Source organism: Aquila chrysaetos, chromosome 13 (assembly GCF_900496995.4).
Source record: "Aquila chrysaetos chrysaetos chromosome 13, bAquChr1.4, whole genome shotgun sequence".
Classification (NCBI taxonomy): domain Eukaryota; kingdom Metazoa; phylum Chordata; class Aves; order Accipitriformes; family Accipitridae; genus Aquila; species Aquila chrysaetos.
In genome coordinates this window covers 17,294,597-17,305,047 of record NC_044016.1, presented here as the reverse complement: position 1 = coordinate 17,305,047, position 10,451 = coordinate 17,294,597, and positions in this window count along the sequence as shown.

The window sequence follows — 10,451 nt, the reverse complement described above, 5'->3', positions numbered from 1 at the left end:
GATTCCATGTTCAGTAACTAAAATCAAGATTCCCTCTGCCACTAGCCTCCTGCAAGAACATGGCTATTCTGCTTGAGAAACCACATCCTGCTCTGCATCGTATGTGGATGGCACTCTGTCAAAAGAAAGCCCAAGTTCAGCAATCTTCCAGGAGTGCTGCTGACCTCGAGAGTCCACAGCAAACATTTCTTTGCAGTCCCAGCAACTGGGTCAGATCTGATGACCTATAAAATTTCACATCACCCAGGAAAGTGTATGGGACTGACTTTTTTTACCAAAGCAGATGCACGGGTGCGCTTATGGGCCAAATATACTCAGCATCCCCTAGGAAAAAAATATATCTTTTTCCCACTCAGAGCTTCTGTCCAGGTGGACAACTATTGTCCATGTTTTCTCAGGACTTCTATGTGTCCAGCAGTGATTGGAACTACCATGCAGTAAATCCATTCAGGCTTATGAGAAAACTAGGAATCCAAGGCACGTGTACACTGTAGTGCACATACCCTGCCTCCACTTTTGGAAAGTCTTGCTCCACATATTGTTCAGGGCTGCATGGTGGATTTACGTAAGTCCAATCCTGCTGGAAAACAGGTCCTACTGAGTAGGTAGAATTCACACACGTATAGTCAAGGACCTCCCAAGGCATCAGATAACCCACATAAGACCTGGGCCACATTCCCAGCTTAGGCAAGGGAGATTTGACATTTCTTGGATAAAGTCCTGTATTTGCAAATTCAAATAGATATTAGTACAGACAGTAGTAGTACTATAGAGTCCATTTTCAGACCCGACTGCTTAAGATACCTTCAAACAGTTCTTTCCCCATCTCCTACATGCCTCAGCACATAAGAAAATCAGACTGAAGTGCCTGACTTCTGCCTTTGGCCAGCTAGTTTGCACAGAACTAGCGCTTTGTGATCAAGCATCTCCCAGAGCACTAGCAGCTGGCCCTCAGCATTGCTGACATGGATGGGCCGCCGGGTGAACAGTCATGTTGGCACCACAGTGACTGATCCCCTGGGTCCCACCATGCTTCACTTAGAGGAAGTCTCATGGATATTTTGACTTGAAGGTGATCTTCATCTGACCTGATGAGGCCAGCAACAGATTGAGGGTCAGGTTCAGCTCCCAAGCCTGTGCAAACATTTGCTGGGAATCAGGCAAATGGGATTTTGCTGTAGAGAAGAATTCTGATTTTGAAGTCTTCCTTAGCTATCAGTAGGAGAGCAAGCCTTCAATGCACAGGCTGAGGTATCACATCACAAGCAGTCTCAGTCAAACATGCCTATTTATGGTGGCAAGTTAAAGGTGCTATGACTCAGGTGCCTGAAGAGGGATCTCTAATAATACCTTCCAACTACATGTAATATGTAAATACGGTATGTGGGCAGGAAATGTATGAAATAAGAAGGCATTTATTATAATTGTTTTAAAGGAACTTAAAAAATATTTAAGTGTTTAAACTTTATTTACAGCATGGCAATTGCTACTGGGAAGAGAACTGGAGGTAGATAGCCTCCTTTTCCCCAGCTTTCTTACTGGCTACTTGGCAACATGAGGTGAACTCCACTTTTCTGCCTCAGTTTCTTTACTTTTACAGCCACATCAGGCAATACTTAGCTATTTAATAAACTGATTTGAGTTCTGCTGATGAAAAGGAATTTATAAAGCCTGGTGAGATGTATAACAGTATAATACAAGGGTATTTAAACTGTGGCTTCTTCTGACAAAGTGGACAAAATTCCTGGATTTCTTGGTTGGTATTTATAGCAAATTAACCTAATATGAAAAATGCTGGGGTGACAGCAGTGAGGAGCAGAGCAAAGAGGCAGAAGCAGCTCATAGCTCTGCACAAAGGTGGTGGAGCAGCAGAGGTGGGAATGGTCCCCAGGCCTGCAGGTGCCCTCAGGAGCGGGTCCAGGGTAATGCTAGTGACTCATGCAACTGCCCACATGTATTTGTCCTCTGTGCTGTGGGGTGAGATCACTGCACGTACCCATCGCTGGCCAAGCCATGGCTCCTCAGGGACAGCCCGCTCCTCTGTCCCCAGCTCCAGCTTGGGAGCATGCAACATAGGATATGCCTATGCAGACTCCAGGAGATCCATCTAAAATGGCCACAACATAGCTGCCTGACCAAAAGAGCACTTCCTGATAACAGAGCAGAGGATATTCAGGAGAATTTTAGAACTGTTTCTTTTAAGAGGGGTTTGAACCTAAGAGATTTTTTTGGACAGTGACTCATGGTGCCCAGTGCACAGCTGGAGCAGGACTGCACATACAATTACAGTTATTAAAGTCAGCCAGCTATAAACCACCGCTTCAAAGTGGGATCTGAGAAACCACAATTATTTCGCCTTCAAACTGTAGAAGAAAAACATGGTATTTTTTGGTACCACAGCATGCAGCAGTGTTTGCAACAGCTGTACATATTCAACTGAAAGGGAAATGATGCTTTCTGACAAATTTAGTTTCTGATATTAAAAGTCTGGTCAGTACAAGAAGATCCATCAGCCATGAAACGTGCATTACAGATGCAACTTTCAGTCCCTTGCTCTCAGGGCAGGCTTTGGACCAGCTGATGTAGTCACATTAAGTATCATTCAGCAAACCCTCTCCTTTCTAACTTACAGAGAGAACAAAACTCACCGATAGAATTATAACTTTCTAAAGAACAAAATAAATCCATAAAAGTTGGGGACAGCAAAGAACTCAAGGAAAATAACTGCTGAAGTAAACTCCCAAATTAACCTGAGACCCTTTGACAGCAACTGTGGCTTCAGGATCCCAAGACATAAAGACAAGCAAAGTGAAGCAAACACTCTTGTGCTTGGCTCATTTCCAGACACGCATCTGAGGAACTCCTTGGATGGGGCTGGCATGAAATCTTCATGGCAAGATGACCACTCAGAGGCTTTCCAGCAAGCACACCCCAGAGAAGAAAGCCCTCCTGTACCTACCCCAGGGATTCGATGGAACCATCGCTCCAGAGGACATGTTAAGGGAGAGGGTTAAGAGCGAGAAACAATTGCATCCAACATCCTTGGGCCAGCTAAGTTGCGGTGCTCCTTGTCCAGTTGGTAACTGCCCCAACACTTTGGGGTTTAGCAGTTTTAAATAGTCAGACTGAGGTGGGGCATGGAGGAGTAGTCTGAAATAACAGTTGTGCATGTATTATGCTCTCCAGCTTGTTTTGATAGCAAAATGATCTCTTTTGGAGGGCTTATTACTGCTTCTACTAGCTTAAAAACCTGGCTAGGTATAACAGCTACTGAGCTGGGCCTTTTTCCTCCCATCAAATTTGTCCAGAATGTGATTTCTGCCTTGCTGGAATAACATACCTGACAGGCAAAGAAAACTTGAAGCTTCGAGAAAGGCTGATCCAAGGTGCCCACAGCAGGGGTTTCCCCAGACTCTAACAAACAACGTGGTAACAGAAGACTGACTTTGCTGGAGCAATACACTCTGCACCTATTCGGCAGTCCCCAGCTTCTGCTAAGGTTTCTCAAAGAAGCTCAGGTGCATGGAGATTTGAATTATCACTGAATTTAGAAAAAAAAAAAAAAAAAGCTCTTAGCATTTGGCTCACATAGCCACTGTAACAGGGACAACAGCAATCCTACAATAGCACTACATCTCTGCTTATCTCCACACTTAAAGTATTTTCTCCTCTACCTCAAATCATTCAGCACATCTTTAGTTTAACCATCCAGATTCTACTCTTTAAGGTATCAAACCTGGAGACAAATATAATTTTTGTGTGATGAGTTCAGTATTTTCAGGCCTCCCTAGCTTCAGGAGAGATTTTAAAAATCTGCAAATAATGCAAATTGCTTTAAATTTTTTTTTTTTTTTTTTAAACCCTCAAACCTGAAAAACACACTAGCAGGGCTTTGGTTACTCAGAAGTAATCAAGGTTAGATCAATCTGGCTTCCTTCATTATCACAAACAAAATTCAATGTAAAAATGACACATTTAGACTATTATCTCTAGCTCTGATAACAGAAAGATTGTTTGGTTAATTGATTTTTCCTTTACCTTTTACAAGACAAGACACTACAGTACTCTCACTAGCTTTAATGCGTCTCTTCACAGATTAAACTTTTCAGGTGTTGCCATTAAGGGATATTACTGTTTCACATAATAAATGGGATTTAGGAACAGGAGATTCCATCCCAAAATGACTAGTCCCATTATGAACGGGAACGTGGGTATGTCCCAGTTTGCAGTCTAAAACTCTGTCACAGCTACTAATTTATAATTTTAAAAACAGTTTCTGAAGGTTTTCTCCTATGTATCCATTTAATGTTTCTAGGCAAAGTAAATTCCACGTAAAACTTAACTAAATAGATGTAAAAAAAAAACTACCAAAAAAAAAAAAAAGAAAAAACCCAATCAGCAAGCATCATCACCAGAACAGCATGTCTAGTCTGTTTAAATTTCAACAATCATGATATGAAAGAAAAGGCAATGAATTACTTACGCTGTCTCCATGTCAGCTTCAAAAAACCCTCCAAGTTAGTTTTTAAATATGTCTACATTTTCAGTCATAATTATGCACATGAAGCATAGAGACACATAAGACCTCATTCAAGTGATAACACGTGTAGGTGAATTACCATGCTTCATGTTTGCATGACCAGTTTTAATCATCTTTGTAAGGTTGAAGAGCCTTTCTGTTGCACAAGTGATTGCTGGGATCATGATCAGAAAACTCTTTGGGATGTGTCCTCAGGGAGAAATTTATACAATGAACAATTACCTACAACATCCCCCACAGCTGGTTTCACTTGTTGGAAGACAGCAGTCTGAAACTTTGGCCATCTCAATACTGTAACAGTATGAGTTGAACATGAGGTCTTTGCTGTGGCCACATATGACTGCTTTTGACAAGCCAGGATGGTCGTGTGTGTCATCCTAAAAAAGTTTGTTTGACTGTAAATACCCATGGGAGACGTGGGAGAAACAGGGAATGCCGGCACACAATCCCAGCCAATTTGCTGAGGCCAAAGAGCGAGCCGAGTCAGCCCATAACGCGATAATATGACAGAAGATGAGTACACAGGCAGTGTAACAGGCCACCAAATAGCACTGGGTCCCAAGCCAGATGTGGTAAGCATAGAAGAATGGAGGCTCAAGCTTTCCTCCAGCAAATGCACAACAATAAATCTCTTATTTGGATGAGTGACCTAATGCTAACAGGGAACAAAGCACAGCTGTGTCCCTAGAGTACTGTGGCCTCACAGAGAGGGTCCGGGACGGCACGTCCATGCTGTGGGACATTGACGAAAGAGGTGAGCATGCACCATCTGTGGCCACCTTTCCCACATCACAGCTTCCATGCAAACAACATACAAACACACAGCTCAAAAGCTGCAATAATTTGACAGGCTGGCTAACTGGGGAGCTAGGGCTGTGGGGTGCACCCCAGAAGGTAACCCATGAACACTTCACAACCCCACACAGATAGGCAGTGATAACCCGGTCCACCGTTTCTGAGCCTAGTTACACAGGTTCCCAAAATAAATCAAAACACCCCCTCAAATTTTTCCCTTAAGTCCCTATTGTAAATTCATACTAATTTCTCATCTCAAACAGTGGCATTTAATCACCATAGAATAAACCAGTTAAATCAAGAAAATACACATAAATAATTAAACCCTGCAGCTTCAAATTCCCTATTTCTAGATCTAAAAGCTACCCTACAGAAAATTGCAGGTGACATGCCGATCCAGGTCTGGTTGGCACTTCCAGAATCTTATAAAACTCAGAAAGAACCCCAGTCCTGTCATTTTTCCCCCAGGTTCCAATACCTGCTGACCCATCATGCACATGCTAAGCACATCATTTAACTTTCGCTTAACGTGTATGCTGACTGACAACAACTGCACAGTAAGTTCTGGGAGGGGGGAAGCTTGAGAGAGAGAAATATATATGCAAAAGTACATTAGGTTAAGTAAGCTGTAGAATGAAGATGCAGCTTTGGAAGGTTGTTCTGTACATGAAAACTGTAAGAAAGTTTTAAACTCTTTTTGTATATTTACTGATTAGTTCAAAAAGCTTTAAGTGAAGGCATTTGCTTAAAGTTTTCCAGCCTTTTCCTCATCCACGCGAAGAGATTGGTTTGGCACAGAAAAGCATTCTCTCAAGTATGACTTCAGTAAGCTTGAAATTTTTCAGAAAATTAATTAAAAAAAATAATCTGTTAAGGGACATATTTGTATATCCCAGTTGAAACATATCGGAGTACTCCTGCAACCATTTACACAATGCTCAGCGGCATGTGCTTTGCTTACCTTGTGTCTGGAGCAGAGACAGTTTATATATTTCCGCCCTCATTAAAGTCACTCTGATTAAATGTATTTTCAGAACAGGTCACAGAAGTGTCATTCTTCCAAGAGCCGTGTCCATTTCCACAGACTATTCACTTGGTAGACAACCCTGCTACCCCCTGACCCTAAGCAAACAAAATGGTAAAGTATTTTGCAGTCCGAAGGAGAGCGGTTAGCAGAGTACTATTCTGCTGAAACCACACAGTACCTGGAAGCCCCCACATCAGCACGCTCCTCGGTAAAGATGCAACCACAGTTCCAGGTAGCTGCTTTCCTCCGAGTCCATACAAGTTGTCCAAGATTTGGTGGGTGGTATTTTAACCACATTTAATATTTCCATCCTCTCACTTTCACTATAGGTGGTGTCACAACCAGCTCTCTGGTACCACAACCTTTAGATAAAATAGTTGAGCCCTGGACTCGTGTTTTGGAAGGTCCTCCCGACCAGTTTCACGGTGTTCAAACAGAAAACCAAAAGGTTCCTCAATATCCAAGATAAAATGGGATGAATCAGATATGAACATCTGCAGTTTTGAAAAACACAGCGTAATTAGCACAAATTAAACTTGCCTCAGAAAAGTAAAGGAAGTGCAAAAGGTAATTTTGTCAAGACAGACACAGTATGGGGAGGGCCATCTGTAAGGGCATGTATTGCTCACCCTTTTCATCAATTTGACAGCCATCAGAATGGTTGCCATGGGCTCAGCGATCTGATCTTCATAGATGTCTAAACTAGTTTAAATATCCCTCAAGGAAAGAGATTTTAAAATAACATAGGGAGAGGAAAATTAAAGGAGATTGAAAGGAAGTGTTTCTAAATTCTTAAGCTTCCTAATCATAGCAGGATGAAGGAAAAAAAAAAAGCGTTTGAACAGTAAAGATGGCTGTAGACAAACTTTTAACCAAGAAGCTCAGACACCAAACAGCATGCCAGAATGAAAGGGGAGGAACACATCCCTGGGGAAGAGAGATGACTAAACTTCAAGCAGAGAATCTAATTACTTGGCTTTGGCATTCATTTTACTGTTAATTAGGGTATCTCCCAACAGAAAAGCAAAGCCATGATTTAACACAGAGGACCATATGACTCATGGACTGAGGGAAATAAATGGAGCTTTGAGTGGAGATGCAGATTTAAAAAATCTGTGAGCAGGTCCAAAACAATGTTGATCAGTGCCTGCTTGATCAATGTTACTGATTAGTAAATGGCTCAGTAATTTTTGACAAATATTGCTGTAGCAAAACAGAGAAATTATAAGCTGTTACTGACTTAAGTTACAATGGACATGATGAGACTAGACAATGTCTTGAGAGAAACAAGAGAAACCTTTTGAAATTACCTGAAGGGGACGGCAGAAATTCTCCTTACGCAAAAATGAAGGCAGCTCACTGCTCAGAATGCGAATTGCTCATGATATGGGTGCAGAGACATTATCTCTGTACTCTAGAAAAGGCAGCCTGTGGAAGGTCCTGTTCAGTTACCCTTAACCAAGGCAGTTAGGCAGAATCTCTCATCTTGCACATGACAATGGGGATGCCAGAACTGGCCCTGTTAGGACAGAGGAATGTGGTCCACTGGCTCACTCAGGCAGGAGCCAAGCCAGATTTTCTCCTGTGAACCTGAGTCTTCTGGCTACAGGAGGGTAGTAAAAGCTCTCTAACTACAGGGGATGGAAAACAGGGTTGGCCACTAGATCCATTCACTGTCCTGAGAGGGGGATCGACTGTTGTGCCTGGCCCTCTCTTTCCACCTACAATAGGTCTCCCCAAGAAGCAAAGGAAGGTTGAGCCACATTCAGAGCCTCAGACCATCTCAGGCTGTTTCATTTGGTGGCATTGGTCCCGAGAGGGGCGCAAGGATTAGAAATAGAACCTTTGTTAAAATGCCTAAACTGCCAGAAACCAGAACCTAGGACAAGCTCTGGAGGGCACCAATGTCTCTGAAGTACATAGTGCAGTAAGTGATGGCCTGCTGGAAAGTGACTTCCAAGGCATCTACCAAGAGCTCCAGCCAAGTAGTGTTTCAGTGCACTACTCAACTTCTCTGGGCAACTGGATCTCTGGAGCTGGTGCCAGTCTTAAATCCCTGCGAGATACCAGACACCTAAAAAATTCAGGAGGTCTTAAAGCAATACAGATACCAGTCTTGGAAATGGTTCTTTTGAAGTTTGTGCTGGAATTATTTCCAAGTACCTTTTCCTTTCTTTTCCCTTCCCCTCCAATCTAAAAAAATCTAGTTGAGGTGACCTGGCATAAGTATTAAGACTCCTTGAAACATGGAATCAAGATGAAGCTAAAATCTTCCAGAAAAAACATCTGAAGCTGTTGATGCTTCTTAAAAACTCTTGGCTTAAAACCCCTGCTCACAAAATGCTTCCCACTGGCTTTTTCCTGAATAGCATAAACACTGGCAGTACTCATCTGATGGTCAGCAGTGGCTCTGACACATCTGGAACAGCTTAAAGCTACAGCCTGTATGCAAAGACATGCCGACAAAGACAAGAAAGCAAATTTTCAGTTAAAATGAAAAGTTTGGTAGCTCTGGCTCAACTGGTCAGCTAGAAGAATAAGGGTGAAAGTGTCCTCCAACCAAGAGTACACAACACGTGCGCCAGACTAGGGAGTACCCTTACGAACATTGCTAGGGCAGAAAAGCATTTGGCTTAAGTATCAGGCATCTGCACACTCACAGTATGAATGGTTATACAAGCAGTTGCTTGAAGGAAAAGTCTGGCTTTTTTCTTCTTGGCACATAATGAAACTGAAGACAAACAGCATATAAATAAAATGGGGTGCTTCTGTAGTACAGAATGATAACAATCTCAGCAATTCATTGGCTCATGCCAGGAAATTCTCGCACACTCCTTACAGGTTATCAGCCTTATCAGATTGGATACAAAAAATAAAGTGACAGAAGCAAGGAGGCAAAAACAGTGTCTCCACAACAGAGCTTCCAAGGAGACAACAATGTTTTACATGGGGAAAATCCAAACTATGGCTTGGCAAAGGGCTGGGTTAGGAAATAAAGGGCGTATAGCACTCAGTATCCTACATACCTGTGTATCGTATATATCGTATCCACAGCAGTCAGTTATCACTTGAGCAAAAACACTGAATTACAAATACTGAGAGTAGACACATACCTACCTCAGGTCTACCACTCAGTGAAGGAATGGTGTTGGACATTCCCAAATAACACAGACTAGTTCTTCTATTATGCTGCTCATCACTAGAGCACAAAGAATTTCACAAACAGATCAAGTATCATCATTCTTCTTTCACTAAAGGGAAACCCGAGCTAGCGAGCGGCAATGTGTCCAACTTATCCCACATCTAGCAAGTCCAATTCCAAGCAGCTCTTGGTGACATTCTTACAAAGTCTGTGTCCCACTCTTAAAACTGAGACAAATTTACATATTCCTCCTAGCATAACATATGAGAGCTACAACTAATGCTATTCTGAAGATTAGAGACCTTATAAGTAGCAATTTTGATTCATTTTGGCAAGTTTAAGAAAAGACTATGAAAGCCCTACTGAAGGTTTACAACCTTGACTGCCCAGATGCCACAGGATACCTGACAGGAGGGCAAAGTGAGAAGTCTCACAAGCAGGTTGTGCCAGTGCTATTTCACCCACACCCGAGCTGTCCCATTGAGCTGTTAGGAAGCTCCGATGTGAAACCATACTAATGCTCCTCACACCACCAGCTGCTTCAGAGGTGAAGTGACACCACAAACCCTTCTTACGGATTCGTTTGCCCAGGCCCTCTGGGTACTGGCAACGGTAACGTTACTTCAGGAATCTCTACTGTGCAGAAAGTTCCTGTGTTGCTTCTCAGCATTTGATCTGGGTAACCAAATAAATGCTCATATGGACAATTAGAAACCCAAGAAACACCACTACAGGTACATATTCTCTTCTGCACAACTTGCACTAGTGTAGCCAGCCATGTTCATTCTAGGGCCTCTCCTAGATTTATTCTACATACCTATGTACTTTTGACATCCAGCAAAATCACAACACAGTTTTTCTGAGACAGACTCCTAAAATTACCTTCTCTAGATGAAGTGACACAGAAGAGACTGATTCTAGAAGTCTTAGCTTCAGATCACCTGGTG